Source organism: Alosa alosa, chromosome 18 (assembly GCF_017589495.1).
Source record: "Alosa alosa isolate M-15738 ecotype Scorff River chromosome 18, AALO_Geno_1.1, whole genome shotgun sequence".
Lineage (NCBI taxonomy): Eukaryota > Metazoa > Chordata > Actinopteri > Clupeiformes > Clupeidae > Alosa > Alosa alosa.
In genome coordinates, this window is record NC_063206.1 from 19,052,480 (window position 1) to 19,059,979 (window position 7,500).

A 7,500-nucleotide genomic window follows, 5' to 3' on the forward strand; every position below is an offset into this window, starting at 1 on the left:
ATACAGTGTGGGCAAATCTCACATGCAAACATACACACACACACACACACACACACACACACACACACACACATACACACATTGACATACATCCACACACACACTCTTGCTGCTCTCTCCTCATTTCACCCACGTTGACTCTTACTGGACTATGGAGTTTTGAGGAGGGGACAGTGCTGCTGTTGGACCCTGAACTAAAGCGTGCTTGAGAAAACCACACAAGACACACACACACACACACACACACACACACACACACATACACGTACACGCACATGCACACGCACACACAAACACACACACAGACATAAACTTTTTCGTGACCAAGCTCTTCAAGGAGAGGACAGGGATCAGCCTGATGTTTTACATCACTGACTGAAAGAGAGGCTGTTTGCTAAGCTCCACCTCTCGCCCTTTCTTTTTTCCTTTTATTTTTTGTTTGTTTGTTTGTTTGTTTGTTTGTTTGTTTGTTTGTTTGTCGTTGGAATTTTACTTTTTTTTCCCCTACCATCATTCCATTCCGTTGGCTGGCATTCCAAGACTCCCTGCTCCACTGGGAGAGCGAAGAAGGACCATGGCGAACCGAGGAGAACAAAAAAAAAAGAAAACAAATCAAAGGGACTAAACAGAGAAACGGTAGAAATAGGACTCGTGTGAAAGTGGACAGGTAAAACTAACAGAGAAAAAGAGGTTTAGAAGAGTATGACACTGCCTCTTGTTTATTTTGTAATAATGTTCAGTTTTTTTATCGTCTTTTGGTAAGCCCACACAGTTATTATGGAAAAAAGTAATACACGGTATATAGTGCTGGGTATATTTGTAAATATATTCAAATATGTATAAATATATATTATATATTTACAGTGAATTATTTTTTGTATGGACTCCAGAGCACCCCTCCCCCCTCCCTCTTCAGACAGGTGTGGCGTTTCTTAGGTTACATATCTGCTCAGCTAACTTCTTATACACTTTTTTCTTCCTCAATGTCACACACACACACTCACACACACACACACACACACACACACACATAAACACAAACACACACACACACACACACACACACACACACACACACACACACACACACACACACACACACACATAAACACAAACAAACAAACACACACACACACACACACACACACACACACACACACACACACACACACACACAGAGTACTTACAAGATAAATCAGAGGAGTTTTGGCCATCAGGGAAAGAAGTAGCATGTTAATTTATTGACTTATGTTTTAAAAAATGAATCAAAATAAAATAAAAATCAGAATAATAAATAATAATATTAATGATGACAATAGCAAGGGTAATGATAATTGATTCATTATGTTTATTGTAATTTAAAATGATCTTTCAGTGGAGGTAACAGAACAAAAAAGCTTTTTAGAGGATATTTGAAAGATCCTGGTTTCCTATGTTTTTTACATATACGAATGTGAATAATAAGTTCAATTTGAAATAACGTACATTTTTATAGACTGCTAATCCCATGTCTTTTGTAGAAGATGCTGATTGTTTTTTATCCAGCTATTTTGCTCTTGCTGTTGTTGCATTTTGAACTGAGAAATGCTGGATATTTATATGTGACAGAGAAAAAAAACTATTTCACAAAGACCCACAACCATTCTGTGACTACACTTAGATCCTTTTAGAGTTGACAAGTAGTTTGTTGTAATTTTCACTCCGAAAAGAAAATACAACATTTGTACGTCAAAACGCAAAAATGGAAAAGTATTAAAGTCATATTAAAGTGTTCTGTTCGTCTGCTGGATCAAGTCATTTGAGATTGTACCTTGCAAGTGTTGCTGATACATTTGCAAAAAAATAAAGTTGGAAAACAAATGACCTAAATGTGTGTTCGTTTTTTTTTTAGCAATCTATTACAATCGCATAAAAGCTTAAATACAGTATTTGCAATGAACATCGTAGTCAAGCCTGAACGTTTGCCTAATGAGGACTTGAAAACGTTTTGTAGCCAATGTTCTACATGTTAATATGTGGTGCAAATGCCCAATGCAATGCTTTGGAGTTGTGTGTGTGTGAGTGTGTGTGTGAGAGAGTGTGTGACTCACTGCTGGAGTCTTCAGGATAGGAAACCCAGTCAGTGGCACGCATGCACACGTAGTAAGGTGGGCACTCTACAAATATGAGATACTATCGAGAGTCGGCTGCTTCATTGAGCCAACTACATTAGCAGGAGAGTGTGAATGTGGGTAGTTCAGGATGAGTGTGCCAAACACCCACACATGACACACATACACACACACACAATAAAAAAACACATAAGCATACTGGTAGATGTTAATACACAACTGATCTCAAGTACTCTTTTATTATGAAGATTGGAAAATTAAAATCTGTTTAATGCCAAAATAGTTTGCCAAAAGCGTGCACTAAGCACAAAAAAAAATGCAAAGGGGAATATGTACTTTTAGCTTTGAACTGAAAAATGCATGTGTGTGAGAGAAAGCACATCGTTAGTGGAATCTCCCCAAGGCAAAGCTGTGAAATCCTGCAGATCTTTTTGATATATCTGTGGATGCATGTCTCTGAGCAAGCATTGAATCATAAAGGCTCATCCTGAATGAACCAAATGAATGTGAAGCTTGGTATGGTGTCCCACTATACCTAATTGCAGTTTTATATATGATTGAAAAAAAACAAGTTGGTTAAACTCAATTAGATGCAATCTGTTGCTGATTGGTAGCTTGGCCTCCTCGATTGGAAAGCTTATCTAATTTTTCTCATTGATTTGCTGATCTATCAGTTCAGATTTAATTTAGCAGCCTACGTGGGTGATTGATAACATGCATCAGCTTGACATGTTTTCTTCAACAAAAAAATGGATAACAATTTAATTCTCAAAGATGTTTTTTTTTGTATGTCTGTGTCTGTGTATGGATGTGTATTACGGTACACATGTGTTTGTGTGGCTGTATGTGTGTACATGCCAGCAGTTTGAGTGTTGTTTTCATAAAAAGAAAGCAATCAGTCAGATCCCAAGAAGCTCAGTTGGACAGTAAAGACATTCTGCTCATCCTCAGACTGGCGGGTTGCTTGGGTGCAGACCCCCTTGGGACATTCTGTGCGGTAAGTTTGGCGCCTCTCTTAGCGGCGTGTACCATCATGTCCCCGGAACTCTCCTGAGCTCTTCACAGTGCTTAGAGCAAGAAGTCCCCCCCCCCCTTTCGTTCTGGCAAAGTGCAAACCTCTTCATTTTTCTTAATAGAGTTCAAACCCGCAACAACACAAACCCATCATTAAGTCAAGAGGGAAAAAAGTAGATGGGCAAAGGACTAACAAAAACGATCCCTCCGTTGTCTTTGGCAACCGTGGGCAGCTTTCCTCAGCCGCAGGCCTATGCACGTTGGATGCAGAAATGCTTTAATCGAGAGAAAAGCCAGGCTGAAGAATCACACACCTGAGCGGTGTTGTCATAATGGAAGTGTGTATTTTCACATCAAGTGGAAACAAGTAAAGTCTCTTTCTTTTCTTACGTAAATGGACTGTTGGTCTGGTGGAATTTATGGTTAGGCACGGTGAGCAGATTGTTATATTAGAGAAAAAAAAAAACCCAATTCTGTTAAAAAAAAAAAAGAAAAGAAATGGCCTCCTTACTCTTTAAAGGGAGATGAACTCTGCTCCACACAGTTCTACGTCTTCTTGTCTTCTCATAATTCATCTTGATCCCTTCCCCCCTCTTCTATTCTCTTCTCCTCTCGTCCCGTTCTCTTCCTGTGTGTTAGGGGTCTTATCCCACGTTCCCTGTCTTGTTTGCCATCTGTGAGGCCATGGCTGTTTGTGCAAGGCCTGGTGCTCTGGAATGTCAACACAAGCATTGTGTGTGAAACCGTAGAGAGGAGTTCTGGGGGCCCCGACTTAAGATAAAACTGCCCCAATATGAAAGAGAGGGTGATAAAGAGGCTGAGACGGAGGGGAAAAGGGGGTGTGGGGGTGGTTATAATGAAAAAGAGGGAAAAGAGAGAGCACACCCAGGGCATATTTTGCAATATTTGGTTAAGTCATTTTTCAGAACTTCACAAAAGTTCCTGTGGAATCGTCCCAAAAGTGTAAAAAGCTCCGCTGCCCATCTGTCTCTCCCAAACACATCCAACAGACGTGTTAAATGTTTCAGAGCAAACAAACACAGACTGCATGAAGGTCTGGGAGTCGCCATTATGGGCCTGAAGGGGAAATGAAAACGTGAGATCGATTACAAGTGCATCTATCCCTCTTCTCATCCAGACGGCCTTCCCAGCATATTCGTGCGCAACACTGTGAAAACTCCAATTCGCATAGCACGCGGACAGACACAGTATAAAAGTCTCTATGAAAGAAAAGAAAAATGCTAATAAACTCTTGTTTCATCTCTTCAATGCAGCAATAGCATGCAAACTCACAATTAAAGATTTGTCCTCAAAAAGGGATTTAGAGAGAAACTGGGCATTTTCTGTCATTTAAACACATTTCCATAGCACGTCTTCAATCATTTATTACCATACATTTTTCTGAACATCCACATTTCCTCTCCACTATAACTTATAGTCAGACATATCAATCTGGTCATTGCATTCATCAGTGTTTTGTTTCTGATAGTCAGTGAGAGTCTTACCCTGAGTAAGCCCACCACTCCCTATGAGAAGGCCTGCCTGCTGGCGTTACATGTAGCAATGAACTCAAATAGCTGTGCTGGCCAATAAAAGCATCTGTGGAGGAGCGTGCTCATATGCTGCTCTAATTGAAAATGTGCAGAAATGCAGCTGACAGGAGATACATGTATGACTCTCCAGGGTGAAGAGCATTCCTCATCGGGCTGCCACACTCAGTGTGCGCGCGCACACACACACACACACACACACACACACACACACACACACACACACACACACAATTTCAACAACATGTAAAATCTTTAACAATAAATGTATTTGCATACTACAACATACTACATAAGTTACATACTACATACATGCTACAAACTGTATATTCAATTTATTGTCATTGAACAGAGTGCAGGTGACAAGTGTTGAGACAGTGTGTGTGTGTGTGTGTGTGTGTGTGTGTGTGTGTGTGTGTGTGTGTGTGTGTGTGTATGTGAGTGTGTGTGTATTATACGCTCATTGAAGCCTGTGCATCTCTGCACCTGCGTGTGTGTGTGTGTGTGTGTGTGTGTGTGTGTGTTACTAGATGCATCCTGTGAGTCAGGCTGTTGTTCCCACACACCCTGTATTCCATTGCAGCGCGTCAGCTCTGCGTATTATAATATAATGTTACATCTCTGCATCTGTACAATAGCTGAGGGCTCTCTCTCGGACATTGTATTGCAAATGGCAGACGCTGCATAGTGAATGTATTCCTCCCTGTACAATGGGATAGTCGTGACAGTCCGTTAGGAACCGTCATTCCTCTGTCTCAATGATTACATGCTGGGAAAGGTTGGCAAGTGAGAGGGTTTTGAGGACGACTTATATATTTATTTAGATTTTCTCAGTCATGTAGACAGTGTGGTTTGCTGTCGTCAAATTGATTTGCCAACACAATGCCTGATTTGTTTCATTTGGGATAAAAAGACATTAATCTCACATTGTTTGGCATAGCAAACAGAAATACTTTGCATGTGTGTGTATAGTGTGTGTGTGTTTGTGTGTATATGTGTACCCTTTGTGTTGTGTAAACTGTTGAAATGCTCTCAGAGACGGAAAAATAATGACAAACAGTTCACATAAACAAATATCTCACACAGTACATATACACACTGAAGACCCCCCACCCTCCCCTTCTCTCATACACACATACACAACCACCTCTCATACACACAAACACACCCACCTCTCATACACACATACACACTCTGTCTCACACAAATTCAAACTCTCATTTGAATGTCTCACACAGTTCATATACACACTCAAGACCCCCCAGGCTCCCCATCTCACATACACACATACACACATACACACATACACAAACTTTCGTTCTTCATCCAACACACAAGGGCAGTAGTGTTTCTCTTCATGTCCCACAGTCTGCTGGACAGCAACAGCCCCAACCCTTGTTAGCCTCTGTATCCCCCTCCCTCTCCTCTCTCTCTTTCTCCTTCACCTCTCTTGTCTCCCTCTCTCTCCACTGTCTCCTCTCTCCCTCCTCTCTTGGGTCAGCCAGCGGCTATGCCTGGCCTGCCGGAGGGCAGGTAAAAAGCAGAGTGGCCCTTTTGGAGAGCAGACGGTATGTGAGGGCCGACGATGTGTTGTCTCCGAGTGATTAAGGCAAACACACTATGTGTGTCCCACTCTGTTTTGAGCCTGCCCTGTTAACTTCAGTACCTTGCCTGCCTGCCTGCCTGTCTGCTTGCTTGCCTGCCTTTACAGGCACCCACTATAGGTCCTGTCTGGGCAAGACGACTTAATTCCACCCCAGCGCTAATCGCTGAGCTCAAAGAAACCTCTATATCTCTCTCTTTCTACTCCTCTTCTCCTACCATTTCGCTCTCTCTCTCTCTGTCTCTTGCTTGCTCTCTATGCCTCTTTCCCCTCAGTGTATTCTGTAAGCACCTCTCTCCTGAAAGCACCCTCTCTATTTTTTCCTCTCTCTCTCTCTCTCTCTCCTTCTACTTTCATCTCTGTTCGACCTTGTAAAAGTGCCTTGGGCCAAAACAAGGTGAGAGAGAGCCCAATCAGGTGCTATTTGGCGTGTTGTTGTTCAGCTGTGAGTGTTCGGGTGTGGCGCAGTTCAGCGCAGTCTTCAGAGAGTTCTCAGGTTCACATGTGGGACACGGAGGTCAAACTGCTGAGTACCTTCAGGTGACACACAAAATTGCCACTGTTGTTAGAGAGCAACAAAACAATTCACAAGGCCCTATAACTGCATAGCACCTATTTCTTGCTTCACCTCATAAAACGTTGGTGTGGCATATGTTGTTTACTTAGTGATATAGGCCATTCTGAAACCCTTTGTTCCTGGAATATAGTGTGAGTGGCATCATAGAAGTAACGGGAATGTAACAGGCATGCTTTACAACTACATGTATGTATTCTCTGGGTCAACAAAGAATACATAGAGTTTAAACTGTCAGTTCGGATATTAGCATCAAGCTAATGGCTGTTTATAGAGGAATGTGAAATGTATTGGAAGGGACAGACTCACAAAGTTAACATCCAAATCCTGAAGAGTGATATTCATTCCATTGCACACACAGACACACACACACACACATACACACACACACACACACACACACACACACACACTCAGGCTTTCTACTTCCAGAGCTCTGGGTCTTTTCGTGGCTCACCTCCCACTGCACAGGGAAGGCTTGGACCAATTGGAGTGGAAAGGCTGCAGCTGAGCTGTTGTTGTTCTGCAGGTCTATGAGGTGACAGGACCCTGGCCGAGTCTTGGGGGTGGAGAGGGTAGAGGCTGGGGGTGGCTGGGTGAGTAGGGGGCGGGGGGGGGGGTTGCAGGCCCCTGAAAAGGCTGCTTTGT